This window comes from Cimex lectularius, unplaced genomic scaffold (genome assembly GCF_000648675.2).
Source record: "Cimex lectularius strain Harlan isolate CLEC.00 unplaced genomic scaffold, Clec_2.1 scaffold75, whole genome shotgun sequence".
Taxonomy (NCBI): Eukaryota; Metazoa; Arthropoda; class Insecta; order Hemiptera; family Cimicidae; genus Cimex; species Cimex lectularius.
The window spans coordinates 1,797,717-1,810,705 of NW_019392758.1; the positions used below are offsets into that span (position 1 = coordinate 1,797,717).

General features: G+C 36.3%; 1 protein-coding gene across 5 annotated transcripts in view; it reads left to right on the forward strand.

Moving 5' to 3' along the window:
- LOC106661155 (putative epidermal cell surface receptor) overlaps positions 1-12,989 on the forward strand; it is a 97,533-nt gene that overhangs the window by 63,657 nt on the left and 20,887 nt on the right. The gene's annotated exons all lie outside the window — the stretch shown is intronic.

Below are 12,989 nucleotides of genomic sequence, written 5' to 3' on the forward strand. Positions count from 1 at the left end.
ATACTAGACTTCTGAAGGATGAAAGCTTTTAGGTGGAGGGTAAGTGGTAGTGGTTGAAATGTTTGTTTTTCTAGGGCTCTTGTATGATTGGAGGATGAGGAATTAGGTGAAGCGACATCAAGGAAAACACCCGAATAGCGTTTCAGCTCAATATAGACGATGATATCTAGAATAATGCGGCATTGCTGGTTTATGGTGGTGTTTACAGAAGACAAACTGTGTGAAAGTTTTGTTCTTTAGGATGAGAAAGATTCTTTTCGGAAGAAGCATCTCGAAGATTTTTTTATCGATCATCGGGCTTTCTGAGGTTTCACCTCAGTTCTGAGGTGAATGTAGTTTGTCGGACTTCGGAATCATCCTAAGGAAAGTGAACAGAGCATGATAGTATGTAGAAATAGGATTGATTTTTTAGGATGAATTTGAATGATTTCAGAGGTTATAAGGTCGTACGTAGGAGCTTAACTTTTGGGAAGGTTTTTGATAATATACTGAACGACTTGAAGGAAGAAAAGCTTTCGGAGAAGAGAAAGAGGTTGGACTAGTTCTTTTTCTAAGGTTCTGCATGATAGGAGTATGAGGAAGTATGTGAAGGAAGGAGCTTGAGCTTCCACATCAAACCCGCCAGACGCTGTCTAAGTTTTGTGTCACATCAAGGCTCATGCAGTACCGTTTCATCAAGAAAGCAAGATAGTGCATATATAGGCACAACACGGTGGCATTGCTGGATTATAGAGGAGTATATACAGAAGCCAAAATGGAGAGATGTTTTCTCTTCTATGATGGGAAAGATTCTTTTCAGATGAAGCATCTCGATGATTTTTCCTTGTGCATCGGGCGATAGGATTGAGGTAAATGGTTAGGTTTATGGGACTTTAGGATTACCTTAAGGATAAGAGAGAGTCCGGACGGCATTATATAGGTAGTTAGGAAGAGGATTGCTTTTTTAGTGAGGATTCGAAGGATTTCAGAAGTCGTACCCAGGAGCTTTCTTTTTGGGAAGGAATGATATACTAGACGTCTGAATGATGAAAAGTTTTTGGATGAAGGGAAAGAGGTTGGACTAGTTATTTTTCTATGGTTTCTATTCTATTTTGGAATGGTGTTGAGCTTAAAGTAAAGCTTTTGCTCATCTGACTTGGACCATGATCCGTCATTATTGCGAGTTGAAAGGGAAGTATTATGGATGATTTGGTGGCCTAAAGTGATTTATCAGTCGTAAGTTTAGTCGTGTATGTTTAAGATCGTTCTGCTCATAGCTTTGAGAGATCAGTTTTTAATTAGTAGTCAAGATTATTTAAAACGTTGGTGTTCTGAGTGGTAACCTAATACTTTTCAAGCATAATTTTCCTTAGATTGTGAAAATAATTGATTCACAACTTCATCTGTTTCACGTAGTACGTACTTATCCACTTCACCGAGGTGTCACGGAAATTATTTTCCCTCTCGTTTGGATGTGACATAGGTCGATTCGCTACGGGAAAATTCACCGGCCAATGAACGTCTCGTCCTCGGCGGCCTCTTGACGAGAAAACCGTTGCAAATCTACTAAAACGGATTTGTATGCTTTTGAAACTGAAGGAGGGAAAAAAGTCGTTTTATAAATGGTTACTGCATCATTTTGACCCAAGCAGGTTTACGGCAATTAAGCGCTTTGTTGAGATATTTTTTGTTTCCCTTTTTATTTAGAAATGGGGATTGGTTGAAAATTTCTACTTTCTTTGCTGTTTACAGGGTGTTGACCTGGACGCGACCCATTTCCTGAAAAATAAGCATTTAGCCTGTCATTTACAGTTTTAGTTTAAGCGCCATTCTGCTTAATCGAAGGACGGGTTGGAGTTGAACAGGTCATTTGGTCCTTTACGAATGTTCTGGTCTACCTATCCTCCCTGTTTTTGGTCTGTCACTCTGCATTTTGTATATGTCTTCTGATCTTTTTCTGTTTTATTCCTGTTTTTGAAACTTATTTCCACTCGGATGCGTTTTTAAGTCCCAATGAGCTAATCTAAGGTCTGGGTTCGATGAACTTGCCATTTCGTCAATTATGATCAGTTTGTCCAGCCTATCTTCGCTGAATTTGGTTTCAGTCAGAGGCGTTTCAGCTTTTTTGCATCTCAATGTGGAATAACTTCACCTGTGATCTCCATTTTGTCCAAAACTGCAGTTAAATGTTGCTCAACAAAGGAAATAATTTTGAAAAAGAGTGGCAAATCTCTTCTAGCATTGACACGAGGTAAAATCCTCATATTAGACAATTTTCCTTTAAAATTCCAAAATGAAAAGATTTTTTGCATAAAGTTAGTTGATTTATATATAGAAATTATAAGAAGTTTTGCACAAAGGGAGCTCCTTACAAACACAAACTTCAATTAGTCACATTTTGGGCAATATGATCAAGAAACGATTCTTAAAGACAGTTTATTTTATGTTTGACATAAGTTGAGTTATATGATCGCACAGTTGCAAAAGATGAGGAGATTGAGTAGATTACAAAACATAAATACCCATTGGGAACTCAATTATCCGATTTTTGTCCCAATAATGTTGGTGGTAAGGGAATGCTAAGAAACGAGGTTTTGTATCCCCCAAAAATTACAGTCTTATGACCTATTGTGCATTTCCTAGATCTTTAGTTCTGTTCGATTCGAATTGACTACCATTACCCCAATTATTTTTCTCCGGTCTTCCCGGTACCCTAAGTCATGTTTCCAAGGTCCGGTTGATCGCATTCGAAGATAATATGGAAGGCAGTTAGTTCCTCATTGTGGCGTAACCTACAGGGGTCATCGTTGAATATACCCAGGTGTTTTCTCAGATGCCGCCGGTGATCACTCCCATGAGTGTTAACTTCTTGTTAGCAATGTGTTTGCCAGTTTTGGTGAAAGCTCATGCGAAACTCATGATTCATAAGTTTACTCTGTCTGGCTTCAAGTTTACCCACTTCTCCTTTTTTGTGTGAGTTTCATCTTGTTCTCGAACTAACAGGTTTTTTTGTACCCTCCAAGCATTGCAGCCTTATGACTTATTGTACTAGGGTTCATTACTTAAGTTCAATCGACTCGATCCTTCTCTTAAGAAGTCATTGACTACAATTGCTGCAATTCATTGTCTTCTTGGTACCCTAGGTTATTTTTCCAAGGGGTGGTTGATCATATTCGAAGATAATACGGTGGCAGATCCTTCCTTATTATGGCATAACATCATTTTGTCATATGCAACTGACCGATGATCACTACCATGAGTTTTACCTTGTGCAACTGTAGAAATGAGTTTGCCAGTTTTGGTGAAGGCTTATGAGAAACTCATGACTCATAAGTTCACTGTGTCTGGTTGTAAGTTTACCAACTTCTCTGTTTATGTTTATGTTTCTCTTGTTATCGAACTTGTAGGTTCTTTATATGGTCTCAGATCCTCTGGCCAATACTCGCTTCGGCGGTAAATATACTATTGACATAATAGTATATATACTACTAAGATAATTTAATTATCAGTACTGATACGACACACGACGTCTCTGGTTCGCTCTCCAAAGACAGTCTCACCTTTGCATTTTTTGTTCGTTTTGTTTATTTACTATTGTGTACTTTATATTGCTTTGTTGTTTTTTTATTGTAGTTTTAATTAATTATTTTTTTCTTTTCTATGTATTGTTTTTGGTGATACCAACAACCTACGGCAGACGGATTTAATCCATGCTTGTATATTCTTATAAATTCATTTCTTTGTTGCAGTCCTTTTTCTTTTGTTGTATCTATCTATCCTCTGGCCAGATTGTCTGCTTTTTCATGCTAACTCCTTTGTGTCCTGGCACCCAATATATTGTCAGGTTGTTATGTTTGAGGAACGCGCTGACTATTTTGGATGTGAACTTTTACTAGCTAATGGTTTTAGGAATTTTGGCTGTCTGATCTTGTGAGGATGTTTCTGCTTCAATAATACGTTTTTAAATCCCGATTGAAACCAGAAGCCGGAAAATTTGTTTGAAGCAGGACGAGATTTCCTGTTAGTTCTCACCTGGTGTCGCGTTCTGAAGATGAGAAAAGACATGGCCAGTATTTAGGGATTTCCTCTTATCAAATGCCCCAAAGGATTCATCGAAAGACAATTTCAGTTTTGTTTTGCCCTATCATTTTAACTTCCGGTATAAACCTTCAAACTTGGAATTTAGTCTATATCGTACGGATAGATACTTCTGTATTCACAAATTACTCATTCCAGCCCGTCATATTTTTTCTTATAATACTCTATGTATAATTCTGAAGATAAAATATTTTTATCAGGGGTGATATATGTCCCGTAGGAAACGAAGAGGTCATTTACTATAGATCGTCACTCACATAGGGAAGATATAGTCTCATGGACAGCATATTAATCTTATTTATGATTCGTGATTGGAAACTTTAACTCAGCGGATGTGCCAAGTATGACATAAGCAACCCCCTTATAAAAATAATATAAAGGTAAAATCAGCCATCCATTTGTTGAACATTAGTCTTTAATTATCGTCTTGATAATCCTTCTAGTATCGCTATATTTGTCAAAGAATGATAGCGGTCGATCGAATTACGTGCTTGAAAATTCAAAGCGATTCAATATTTGCATAATTATCAAATGGCATTTCTAAGGGGTAAAATACCTGAAAAAAAGGACGAGAGGAAACATTTTAATATTCAGGCAAAAGGGAAAAATTCTGCCCCCCCCCTTACTGACCTAATTTTATGAGACCTCTTTAAAAATATCCAGTCTTTTCCGAAAACGAGTTTGAAACATATATGGTCCACAAGGTACGAATTCCTCTACTTCCAAACCGGAAACGTATGCCAGGTGATTAAAAGATTCTCGTGATATTGAAAGAAAAATAAATCTGAATTCTTCCTCTTTCTGGATATGTGAAGAAACTCTCCGTCAGCGCGGCAAATACTAAATATAAATAAAACTAATTAAATCTAATAATCCGACTCATCAAATAAAATAAGTTCAACTCGAAAGAAGCGTCAATGACCGATGATTAGCCCAAAATTATTTCTACTCTTCGAGAAAACATTCGGTAAATAATCTTTATGTAAGGTTGAGATAAAACAATCAGTGTCACGAACGGGATTCGAACCCACGACCTTCGGCTAAATACGCCGCCGCTCTACCACTTGAGCTACCGTGACTTCGATCCACTCTATGTATTATTTTATCAATCTACAGGTCAGTTTCTGAATTTATGAAAACGTTATTTTCTTGCCATTTGTACATCTTTGGACCGTAGAGACGTGAAAAATTATCTCCCTGTTAACATTCTTTCTGTTTCCTCAAATTATTTAAAAGCCTGATTTAAGATCAATTATCTCCATCATTACTCTCTGTTGTAATTCTCAAACAATATGGCTTCATGCCTAACCGCTCAACTAACACTAAATTACTTTGCAACTTTTATTTATTATTTATTTATATGTATTTATCTTATCTTCATATCAACCAAAACATCGTGTTGGTGTCATTTATCTATATGTCTCAGAAGCATTTGATTATGTAAACATTGACCTTCTGTTACATAAAATCCACCCGACATAGGATATCTGGTGGTCTTCTTGCAAGGTTTCAAAATTATCTTAAATATAGGTTTCCAATTGTTAAAATTTGTTCTTCCCTCTCTTTTGAATTCCATGCTTGCTCTGGGATCCCACAGGGCTCTCATTTAGGACCGCTATTATTTCTTTTATTTATTAACGACGTTTATTCTTCCATTTCTTCCACTAAATATAAATAAAACTAATTAAATCTAATAATCCGACTCATCAAATGAAATAAGTTCAACTCGAAAGAAGCGTCAATGACCGATGTTAAGCTCAAAATTATTTCCAGTCTTCGAAAAAACTGTCGGTAAATAATCTTTATGTAAGGTATTGGTTGAGATAAAAAAGTCATTGTTGCGAGCGGGATTCGAACCCACACCTTCATCTAAATACGCCGCTGCTCTACCACTTGAGCTATCGTGACTTCGATCCACTCGGACACTAACTTCCCATATCAACCCAACCTTTCGAAATTTCCCTCCTTTTTGTCATTTTTGAAATGTGTAATTTATTTGATTCTCGGCGACAAATGAAATGGCCACGGGGAGCTTTAATCAAGATATAATTCATTTTACTTATTAAACTCGTTAGATTTCGTGGTCCGATTGGCCAAATAACAACTTTCAATGGGGTGTGGGTGGCCGCAACGGTTTAGGCGTTGACACGGCGCTCATCACTGTAAGGTAAAGGTCCCGGGTTCGAATCCAGCGGCCCTGCATTCGAACCCGACATACTTACAAATGGGCTTTTTTTCAAAAACACCGGCACCCAGAGGGTTTATATGACCGTTGCTGTTGCGAAAAAAAAAAAAAAAGGTATTTTTTATCTCAACCTTACATAAAGATTAATTAATTGAAAGATGTTATTTGGTAAATATTTTATCTATTCCCGTATGATTTCCTGATTGCTGTCACTTCTAAAATTCAAGATGCTCCAAATGGCGGTTTGGTTTTCTGGTCAAAAAGACGATAAGCTCGAGTTATACTCCGGGAAATCGACAAAAAAGACGAAAATAAATCAGCCAAACTTATTTTATCCGCCAAAGAAGGGATTCACGGCTAAACTTTCAAAGTTTTTACTTTAGCGTTACAATTAAGATACCATAGTTGCAGAACTTTAACCTTAATCGTGAGTTACAAGTGGTGTGATTTTTGGAACTATTATGAACTTAATGGACTTAAACTCCACATTGACACTTAATCTCTGAGGAATCTCCTGGACGTTTGTAAAGCCGTTCAAAAAGAAATGAAGTATAAAAATCTTCACACGTCTTCCAGTCTAACCTATTAATATCGTGTATCGCCAGCTTTCTCCTCGGGTCAATACTTGAGAAAGTCTACTTTGGGGCGTTTCCTCGGAACGATTTTTCCCCCTTGCGTCGTCAAATTTTCCGTTTTTACCCGGATTTGAAATATTTACATTAAATCGAAACGAAGGCCAGAGGCGACGAGAAAAGGCAATCAAAACCGAATAAACAAGGTGCTTATTTGAATAATGACCCAAGGCTAAGGTGATCTTAACGTTGCAGATGACCTAAGCTTTACGAGAAAAGCCCCAACTACATCACTACCCGTTTCGAGAAACTTATCTATTTTTACCATCACTTGCGTCTTCGATTGAGGCAACGATAAATTTTTTGCTGATATTTTGAAACCCACAACTATCTTACTTCCCGGTATTCTTACAAAACTATCGCCATTTTTTGTTTTTATAATTAAATATATTTCAAACAAGCCAGCGGACAATGCCGGAAGCTGATGACATCTCATTTATATGCATTTCTTTTTTTTTTAATAAATAAACTCAACGTTTCAAGGTGAATTGAAGGCTAAATCAGTGGTTTTACAAAACAAGATTTTTTATCTAAGGGAATAATCAAAATAACCGGAATTACCTGTAAGTATAGAAGCAAAATAATGAATAATACATAGTCAATATTAAATATAATCGATGTAAAACATGTCCAACCGTTAATTTACATTTGTTGTATACACAAAATTAGTTATATTTACATTTAACCCACTAATGTCTCTTGTTAATTTATTAAAGTTCAAATTGAAATAAAGTTCGTATGGCTTGGTCCTCTGCGGTCATCTCACAGACGTTACCTCAGTAACTTGTTTTGGAATTGTTGCAGTGCATCGTTCGTTAGACATAACTCACCTGCAAGTGGCACAACTCGAAAACAGATAATTTTACAGGATAGAGAAATGGAAGTTTACTTTTTTCACTTATGTGTTAATTACACGCCATTACGGATGTTGTCAATAAAAACTGTCATGATCTATCAATATTGTCTTTTATTTGTAACAAGACTTAAGCGAAAATACAAAACTTTAAAAATCCGGCTGTACGACCCTTAAAAAACTACCCCTTTTCGGATTGAGACACTTTTCTTGCATATATTGGCTCTCAGTAACTTAAGCCGGGAACACGCTTACCCGATGCAACGCTATGCGACGATACCCGATGCTATCCGACCCAAATTCAAAGTCCATTTTTCCATAAGGTTGTATCACCCCGTGCACATCTGCTCGATGCTATGCTACGCTACCCTACTCTACGCTCTGCGATCCCCACTGTCCAGATTTTCGTCGAGTAGCATCGACTACAGTCGAAGACAAAAGAACCGGACACTCATATTTTTAGAAATGATAAATGATGGAGTGAGTGTGGTGTTCAATACTTTTTAAAAGGATAGTTCCTACTCACAATAAGTTGNAAGTACTCATATTTTTATTCAAACTACATGTATTATTGTAGTTATATTCATTACAACATACTTATTTTAATATAAACCAAATTAACCGAAATCAAAAATTCATTAGTTTTTATTTTAAAAAAATGAATTTTAATGGTTTGATAGAAAATTGATCAAAACACCGAAATACTATTTTTTGATATAATGAATTTAACTAACAATTTATTACACGGTTTTGCTCATAAAATTTAACTACAATTTTTTATTACATTGTCTTGTTCATAAAATTTAACTAACAATTTATTACACGGTTTTGCTCATAAAATTTAACTAACAGTTTATTTCATGCTTTTGCTCATAAAATTACACCATTTTCGTCGAGTAGCGTCAGTACAGGACACTCACATTTTTTGTATTTTATTTCAAACTATGTATATGTAATTTTGTTGTTATATTAATTACAACATTCCTATTTTAATGTAAACCAAATTAAACGAGATCAAAAATTCCTAAGTTTTAAATGATTTAATTATGATGGTGAGGAAGAAAATTTATCGAAACACCGGAATAACTTTATTTAAAACGATTAAGTTTAACTAACAATTTATTACATGATTTTGCTCAAAATAATGCATTAAGAACAAAAGAGGCGATGCGATTGTGATACTGATTTGTGATACACGCTGTGTGACTGTACGTGGCGTGCGCTTGACATCGCATAGATGTGCACACCCCACCAAAACGTGACAAGGCGTCGGGCAGCGTCGCATAGCGTTGCATCGGGTGTGTTCCCGGATTTGTTTGTTTGCTCTAACGATAATATATATCAATGAATGTCTGTATGGGTATTATTTTTTTATTGTAACAGACAACATACAAACCTAACAAACGAGCATAAATATCCATGTAGTAAGTTGTACTAAGATTATTTTCACCTAAATGTGTTTTTACCCCCTGAAATCAGGGGTAATTAGTTATTTAAAATACAGAAATAATTATTGAAATAAAGTTTTTATTGCCTATTAAAATATTGAAATTAAAACATTAGAAAAACCGTTGAAACTATAAAATAGTGTAAAGGTTAAAAGGCAACATGATTAAAAATTTATGGAAAAACAATATTATAATTAAGAATGTTATTAAAATAAAAGAAATGAACCTAAAATAATTCACTATAGATCAAGGCATGGTCTTGAAGAAAAAAGGAAATTCAGTTGTTACTGTCAAGCTTTCGACCTATTTTAAGGTCATCATCAGGGCCTATATTAATTTCACATTACGAAATACATATTAGTACAATTGATTTTCATAATGTGAAAATGTGACTCCGGTGCTGCATAAAATCCTTCACTAAACAAGAAAAAACTGTCTTAACTTGAAATATGCAACTTTTCCTGATAAATGGTCACACCGATGCTTTAAAGCTGGATACAGAACTAAAATATGCTCCTTTTCGTGAATGGTACGTCCCCGCCAATTCAAAAGTAACCCAAATGCTGCCTAGCAGCTAAGAGACCACCTACAGTTGTGTCATTTTTTCTGTAACATCACACACCCGAATACTTAAAAAAACTAAATAATCCGGGTTTTTATAGTTTTTTGACTTGTGTCACTTATCTTGAGGGCGTGCGATATGCCCATGAGGACTGCAAATTACGAAAAACCTATTGGGATTGTTTTATGAGCGATTTGCGGGTCAGATCAAAGAACAACATTGAATAAAAGGTGTAAAATGTATTAACAACATCACCCAAAAATTTTATCGCAGGTCTTGGACATATAAGTTAAAAACCTGTCGTTGGGACGTGTTGACCATTGTGGTGACCGGGATGAGCAAAATTTTCGTTTTCACAATGCGTCTGATTTAGTTTCAAAAATTACAAAAATTTTAATAATTTTGAAACAACTCCTCCTATCTACTAGTCTTGCTGTTTTTCCGTTATAATTTGACAGGGGGACTTGTTGGTGATAATCATAGTTATGTCTCGTCCAAAGCTCGTGTATTATATCAGTAATTCTGTGAACTTGATCTTGTTGAAAGTTTTGTTCCAAAGCCTAAATTTTGAGGATGATCAGAGGCTTTAAATTTTTGCAGGTCCCAGATTTGGGGGATATGGCTATTATTCATTCATTGCCATGAATGGAACTCGCTTTCTTTTCTTTTGTCTGGAGAAATGAGAGAAAAATGTAGTTAATTGAGTTGAGTTTTGGTAATGAGTTCAATTAGAGGAGGATTGTTCTTTGGGAAAAAAGGGAAAAATGACTCTTTGTTTTCGATTTCTTATTAGACAAAATTTCAGACTACCGGTTTTGTCTTTTGGTTTTTATTCCACAGAAGCTTCTTTACTTATACTACTTGCACATATGCTTGTAATATGAACAGATAAGCCTGTAGACAATAATTCAGCGCAATAATTCCGTTGCACGGCGTCTCACGAATACTTCTGATTAAACGTACCATCGTGACCGGCTATCTTTAGAAAATAAAACAAGCAATCAAAATACATATTTGCAATTAACCGTTGGTGAGCAATCGGCAGGCGAAGGTTGGCCGTTTTCCTTCCTAGTTAAGACGCGTGCATCAAAGTCGTGTATCGTCCTCAACTACCACTGGCATCAAACTCCGAGAAAGAAAAAAATTAAAAAAGAAATATCAGTCGTGATAATGAATATTTATTGAATTACACCCTTAACCAAGCATAGCTTCATATAACGTTTCGACCTTTCTAGCTTGGTTTTGAGCAAACAATACGTCTCAAGCTAATTCTTTATTTTGTGTGACTGGTTTGCAGTGACGATGATCGTGGCACAAGGTAAAGTTGCTGATCCCAAAATAGCCCGTAGAAGATAATCTAATGCCATAAAATCTAGGCAAGTTTTATTGTTTTGCGGACCGCTGTGGCCGAGTAGTTATGTTGTCCGACTCGTACTTGCTAGCGGTTCTGGTTCGAATCCCGGCATATCCCATGGCTTTTTAATTTATCATAGTATAAAAAATATATTGTAAAGTGGTTTGACCCCTTGTTCGGGTCCAACGGATGGATGTTAAGCCCTTCTGTATAACAGAAACTACTTTACTGCCACCAACTGTTTTATTCTACATTATCCTCTCTCTCTTCCGAGAAATAATTGTTACAAGAAAAATTACTAGCCTTACAAAATACTAACTAAAACGTGCTCTTACAAAATACATTGCAAGTTAATCCTTCCCTCCAACCTAAAGGAACGATTCTTCCGAGTTCGACTTTGATCAAACTACCCAGAATATTGCCCTGTGGGAGCGGGAGTGCCTCAGGGCCGTTTGCTTGAACCAATACTGTTTCCATACGATACCATGCATAGGATACGCATATGACCTGGTAACAATCATAAAAGGGAAATTGGATGACACTGTCAAATTAGATGCAAAACGCCTTAATATTGTAGGAAGATGTGAGAAAATGGCTTAAACATAAACCATAAGAAAACATATCATAACATATTTTACTGGAAGAAGGAAGGTAAATCTAAAAACACCCACTATAACTGGTGAAACTTTAACATTCTCAAAAGAAACAAAATACCTAGGTATAACCCTTGGCTAAACACTCCAATGGAGAAAACACAAAATCTACAAAGACTAGCGGGTCTTAGTATAACAATAAAAACCGTACTCGACCATTCGACCTTCCTTAAATTTTTATGTACAAAAGGTTAATAAAATACCAACAGACTCCTGAGATAGAAGGAAATAAAGAGGAGCCACTACTAAAGTCTGGAGAGAATTAAAATAAATAAGATGGCTATAACAGAACTTGACAAAATGAGAGAAAAATTCAACTTTGACAGACCCTTCCAAGTGGTCACAGATAATAGAGAGCTTTAGAAGAAAGGTAGCCCCAAGTTTCAGAAAAGGGCCCTAATATGGTACACAGCCTGAACTGTACCCTCGCTGACCACCTTGGGACTAACCCCAACAATTTTCCAAGCTGAAGTCCATGCAATGTAACTCTGTGCACTGGAGTTAATAAAGAAAAATATGAAAAGTGCACACATTTACATAGTATCAATTATAAAGGCACTTAATGCGTATGCTTTCAGATCCAAGCTTGTCTGGAAATGCCTAAACTACCTATTGGCTATAGGAAAACACAACAAGATTACCATAAAGTAGGTTCCAAGCATGACGTATAGAAGGAAATGAACAGGTGGCCAACTGGCAAAAAAAAAGGGACAATCCTCTCATCTGTAGGACCAGAACTACAACTAAGTGCACTGGAGTGTGTGCTTAAATTGGAACTGGGAAAATGGCTTGAGAAAGAAAAAGTCAAGCACTGGACAAAAGCACCAGGTAAAAGGCAAACTAAGAGATTTATAAATCTTTAAAAAAAGGAAGGCGAAGGAACTCCCACTCTCAGCAGGCAGGATTTGTGGAAGATTGTAAGGCTCTATCTATACTGACCACTGCCCTCTTAACTACCACATAAGGAAGAGGAGAGAAAATGCACAAAGCAGAAAGAGAACATGCTGACTCTGTCAGGTGGAACCAGAGAAATCAGCACATATCCTTTGAGAACATGAAGCATTAGCTTGGTTACAGTACAGTCACTTTGGAGAGGCAATTCTCACACCAAAAGAGGTGTGTGAAGAGGCACCGAGGAAAGTGCTTAGCCATATTTGAAAGAGTGTACTTTCCAAAGTATGTTATCATTTATAAGGGTTCCACAGTAGAACTGTATAGGTCACAG